Here is a 6,110-nt window from a genome sequence, read left to right on the forward strand (position 1 = left end):
CAGTGGGAGTAACCTTACATATAAAGAAGGTAAATGAGGAAATCTAGGAACTCAAGGGTGAAAACATGGTAGCATTTTAAAGAATCAGTGGAGGCTAAAAAATGCAACATAGACAACACTAGACAAAAGATTTGACTATCAATAGGCATTAAGTGCTTCTAATGTCCCTGAGCCATGTTAAATGCTGAGAAAAACAAACAAACAAAAAACAAAACCACCCAAAAAACCATGCATGCTTTCAAGAAGCTCACATTCTGATGGGAGCAAAAAATATAATCAAGGTTCCTAAGAGAGAAGTAAATGGAAGTTAATCTGAAGAGAAGGGGAAAGGGAAATCAGGAAGTAGGGGTAGGGGAGAGGAGGATTCCAAGTATTGGAGAAAGCCAGTGCAAATGTAGAGATGAGCAATGGAAAGTCCTTACTATGTATCAAGACCTGTCCCATTTTATTGCAAGTATTTCACTTGTTACAATATCCCTATTTTTATAATTATAACTTAAGAAAACAGGGTCATGTGATCAGTATCTGATGCTGGATTTGTACTTGTGTCTTCCTGATTCTAAATGTGGCCCTCTATCAAGACACTTGCCTGCCTCCAGGCCAATGTAGGTAGATCATAAGAGTAGGATATAAAATGGAAGAAGACTACCTTGGTAGGAAAGGGCAAAGTTGTGAAGAACTTTATATTTGATTCTGGAGGTGGTAGAAGATAGTTTGGAGTGGGAAAAATTGAGGCAGGATGCCTAATCAGAAGATTATTGGCAATAGTTGAAACGAGTAATGAATGTCCAACCTATCATAATGCCTCTGAAAGTGGAGAGAAAGGGATCTATATGAAGGAGATTGTAAAGATAAAAAGATTCAGCAATGGATTGGATAAGTAAGATATGGGTAAGAAGTTGAGGATGACACTAAAGTTATGAACCTGAGCAATTAATAGCATTTATATAGCACTTGAAGGTTGCAAACTTTGCAAAGGTTGCAAAGCTTCTTAGAAAATGCTGTATTTTATCCTCATAATGACCCTGGGGCAGATGCTATTACTCTCATTTTATAGGTAAAACAGGCAGAAAGCCACTTGTTCAGAGCCATGCAGCTATTATGTTTTTGAGGCAGGATTTTCAATCTCCAGTCCATGTGCACCAATATTCATTATGCCATCTAGCCTAGTGACTGGAGGATGGCAGTACCCTTGATAATAATAGGGAACTTTGTGGAGGGGGTAAGGGGGAAGATATTTTGTTTGGACCATTTATGTTTGTAAATAACCAATTCATGTTATTTAAGAGAGTTTTGACGAATGACTAGCCCTGGAAAGAGACTAGGGCTGAATATATCATTTGGGAATTTTCTTACATATAGATGATAATTGAACCTAAGGAGCTGATGAGCTTATTCAGACAAGGCCTAGGACAGAACATTAGTTGATAGTCATGATTTTGGGGGTTGGGTTGAAGAGGAGGAACATGACATGGATGAAGAGCTAGCAAAGGAGACTAAATAATGATCAGATAGATGGGTGATTAGGAAAGAACATGAAAATTCAGAGAAGAGGAGAGAATATTCAGTAAGGGAAAGTCATTAGCAGTGTCAGTGAAGAAAAGTAAAGATGAAGATTTGGGAAAAGGGCCATTATATTTGGCAGATCATGGGTACCTCAGGAGAGTACAAATGATGTCATCACTTGAATGATGAGGTCAAATGCCGTACTGCAAAGGTTTAGAAAAGAGGAAGTGGAGGCAACTAGTACAGGAGGCTTTCTCATGAATTAGGTTGCAAACCTGGATGGAAGGCACTTTGATTATGTCTGTTGGAATGCTTTTTCTGCTGAAAGAATTAACAAAAATCGTGGCTTGTCTTATTATTTTCATTCTTTAAAAGGAGTAGGAAGCCAAAAGGGAATTGATATTATAGACTTGATTCTTCTCAATAAGGAGGAACAGATTATTTAAATAGAAATGATGGGCATCTGAGGAGCAAATGATCATTATGGAATTTATGAACTAAGCAAAATCTGTCATGGACTCTAGACTGAGAGAATAGATTACAAAGTATTAATAGAAAAGTAAGGAAAATTTCCACATAGGAAAGGTGGTTTAGAAGATGGTACAGAACGCCATCTAAAAGAGGCTAATATCTTTGCTTGAATTCTTGTCAATCTGACCATGAGATCTTCAAAATGAAAAGGTGAAAAAAGAAAATTGCATTCCAGGAAGTTATCTGAAGAATGACAGTAAATACTCCAGAAAGACATTTTGAGATAATTCCATGAGGAAATATAATGGGAAGAGAGATAGTTCTTAAAGAGAACAATGTGGCTGAACAGGAAACTTAATTTGGGATTTTTAAAAGACATTTTGAAAATGGAAGCAAAAGCAGGTAAGTAAGGATAAAAACAAAAGTATCCTATGGTGTCTTCACTTCCGCATCCACACTTGATACTTCCTCCCCACTTTCCTGTTCTATTGATAGAAACTTCCTAACATATAACCAGACAATGGGCTAAGTGCTAAACTCACCTCTCATTTCCTTTCCCCCATTCATAGAGTCACTGTTCAAACTTCCAATCCCAATTGTCAAAACTGTTATATTGCAATATCCTCCTAATTAGTTTTGTTTGACTATAAATGTTTGGCAGTTTTTCCTTCATTGTTTATTCTTGGGGTAGGAGCTTAGGGCAGGTGGGAGGGAGAGGGGTAGATTTTTGTTGATTGATGAAATAAAATTATAATTTTAGAAAGTCACCTCCTAGTTTATTTCCCTGTCTCCAATCTCTCTTTTTATGGGGCTACTGAAATATTCCTAATATACATCCCTGAACACTCTGTGCTGAGTTTTCAGGATAGAATAAATTGCTTCTAGGATGACTGCTTTCCACAATGACTATATGTTTTCCAAGTCTCTATCCAAATGATTACACTTTGCATATTCAAGTTCCAGCTAAATTACAGTTAGTTGGTTTTTTTATTTTTTTTATTTTTTTTTTTTACACTTCACTTTATACTTCAATATTCCATCTCCTGCCATGAGATGAGGCATTTATTTCACTTAACTGAAAGGATCCTCTCCTTACAATTGTATTTTATTTGCTGAGGGGATTGGGGTTAAGTGACTTGCCCAGGGTCACAAAGCTGGGAAGTGTTAAGTGTCTGAGATCGCATTTGAACTCAGATCTTCCTAAGTTCCCCCCCTTGCTCTATCCACTGCTCCATCTAGCTGTCCCTCCACTTACAATTTCTTAGAATACTGGGTTTCTTTCCCCTTTCCCCAAAACTGGTTACACCCTACCTGATACTTTTCTGTGGACTCATTTCCACCTCAGATTGCTGTTTTCCCGGTAGGGATAAATCTAGGGGACTTCCTTGTCTCAATTTCAATTGCTGCCCTATTTCTGTGTGTCCACTTGGAACTCCGCAAGAAGTCTATAGGATTCTCTCTGGGCTGAGAGGCATATGTGAAATGGGAAGGGTGGCCCACACAAGTCTCGGTTTGTGATTCTCCGAAACGGATAGACTTCACGAAACCTTCACAAAGACGATCGTCTTGCCAGACTTTCGGAAGGAAGGAAAGAAAGAAAGAGACTAGAGAGAGAAAAGAGAGGAAAAAAGGAGGAAGAGAAGAGAAGGAAGGAAAAATGCGTCTAAGTGTGCTGGTTCCTCACAGGGTTAATAGCTGTCTCTCTGCTATCCCCATCCTCAGGACCTCTCCGCCCTCCGGGATTGTGAGCTCAGAGGATGTGAGAAAGGATAAGGAGACCAGTGTCCAAGCCGTGAATGTCCGCCACCCCAGCTTCGACCTGTATAGTCATCCCCTCAGAATACCCTGGCCCCAGGTAATACGTAATCCAAGTGGAGCAGCTTCCCTAAAGCCTCCTGAAAACAAGACGGGTATTTCAAAACCTTGATTTCCCCACTTAAAACCTTTGCTACTGGCTGGGAGACTTCCCGGGAGTCGTCAAGTAGAAGTCTGGAGACACTACCGTGGCTGGGGCATGAGAATCTTAGAACCCAAGTAGAGGAAATAGAGTTGGAGTGGTTCTAGAAGGGAAGTCTTAAGCCCCAGTATAAGGACTGTTGGGGATGCTCCCCAAAGTATTCCGAGTCCAGCCCAAAACTCGAGTGATCGATCGGGAGCAGGTTGGTCCTAAGCTCTAGGTAAAGGAAAAGGGGAGAGAGGGGTGAGGGTGGGCGGGAGGAAAATGAATGAGCAGCATCTAAAGAGTGAATTGCCCATAGATTTTCTCTATATAGTTTTTACATCAGCTTTGCCCTTCTATAAAAATTTAACTCTTTTATTTCCTGTGACTATGATTATGCCATTAGGAAAATCAACTTCCTCCGTGCTTTGAAACTTAAATTCCTTTACTTCACTTCACTCCTCTTGGAAGACTGAATTTCTGATGTTCTCATCAAAATTGACAGTTTGTAGGCTCAATAATTACATTATAGGTGTTTCTTTTTAAGCTGCTCTTAAGAGCCAGTAGGAGGGGTGGTGGGGAAAGAAAGGTAGAGAGGGAAAGAGGGATGGGAGAGAAAGCTCTGGATTCAGAGTCAAAGGGTCTGGGAATCGTAGCTGTTATTTGTCCCTGTATGACCTTGGACAAGTCAATTCCCTTCTGTGTTTCCTGTTTGATTCTCTGAAAAATGAGGGGCTTGCACTTGTCTGTTAATATGTTCCTTCCCAGATTGAATTCTTATAACCTTGACCAATGTTTGCATTCCTACTCTGCTCAGTATTTATTTTTTCACTGACAAGTCCACCACTTTTGACCCCTCACCTTAAGTTAGAGGTGACTGTAGCTTCTCCAAAAAGGCTGAACTGATGGAGCACAAGCTCTGGAAAGTCTTGGAAGATTGCCCCAGCTGCAGGCTGTCCACCATTGGCCCAAGAATCAGCCTAATTGAGAAGATGGTCATTGTGATAGAGTTGGCTGGACCAGTGATGATTTTTTTAAATTAAAAAACAAAACAAACCAAAAAACAAAACTTTTTTTTTGGTGGCTGAAGAAGCTCACTTAATGCTGCAGAGGGGTTAAGAACAGTGGTAGTGGAGAAAGTTGCCTTCCCAGTGAAGTCACTGAACTTTGAAGTGTTGAAGAAACAGTAAATATTTGTCAGAATTAAAGCACCAGCTCTATGCAAAAAACCTCTGTCAGACTAAGGGCAAGGGAGAGATAAAATTTAAAGACAACATATTCCTTATCTTTGTGGGACCCATAGCAGAAAAGACACAAACAGGTAACTATGATACATAGCATCACATGATAAATACACTAAAACATTATGAAATGCTGTGTTTAGTACTAGGAAAAGCCCTTAGTGGGGCAGGGATGCTGCATGACTTTGTGAAAAGTGGTGCTATTTAAATTGGTTTTTAAGAATGGGGTTGGAATACAGATGAGGAAAGAAAAAAATAGCATAAACAAAAGTGGGAAATCATGGGTTGTGTTCATAGGATTATAATATTTAGAGCTGAAAGGGACTTGGAGATTATTTAGTGTAACTCCTTTATTTCACAGATTTGTGTTGTTAACAGGTATGTGTGCCTCCCATGTGCCAGATAGATGTGTCTATGTACTACAGGGATATAAAGAAAGACAAAAAGTACCAAGAGGAAAGTGGCAGAGAATATCCATTTTGGCTGACATAGATATTGTGAAGGGAGATAACAGGTAGACTGGAAAGGAGGTGGAATTCCTTCAACGCTAAGCACTAAGGTTTGAACTTTACTCATTAGGCAATAGGAATCAGTTGAAATGTTTTCAACTATGGGTTAATATGTCTATATCTACAGAATAGAAAGATTATATGGACTGTACCAGAGGACCTGTCCAGACGTTACATAGTCCTGGTAGGTTATAATTAGAGCTTGCTGAAGGGTGATGGCAATGGGAAGAGAAGAGAGGACTCATTTAATTTTTAAAGGTTATTTAATATTTTAGATAAAGTTGAGGTTCGAAATATTGGCAAGCTAGAGCACTGAGCTGAAACTGAACAAGCATAAAAATATTTACATAGTATAAAAAGTCAACTTCAGGAGAGGCAAAGTTAGCAGGTCATCCGAAAAAGAACTTGGGCTTTTCATTGATTGTAAGTTCAATAGAATCACAT

The sequence above is a fragment of the Sminthopsis crassicaudata genome, chromosome 3, assembly GCF_048593235.1.
Source record: "Sminthopsis crassicaudata isolate SCR6 chromosome 3, ASM4859323v1, whole genome shotgun sequence".
Classification (NCBI taxonomy): domain Eukaryota; kingdom Metazoa; phylum Chordata; class Mammalia; order Dasyuromorphia; family Dasyuridae; genus Sminthopsis; species Sminthopsis crassicaudata.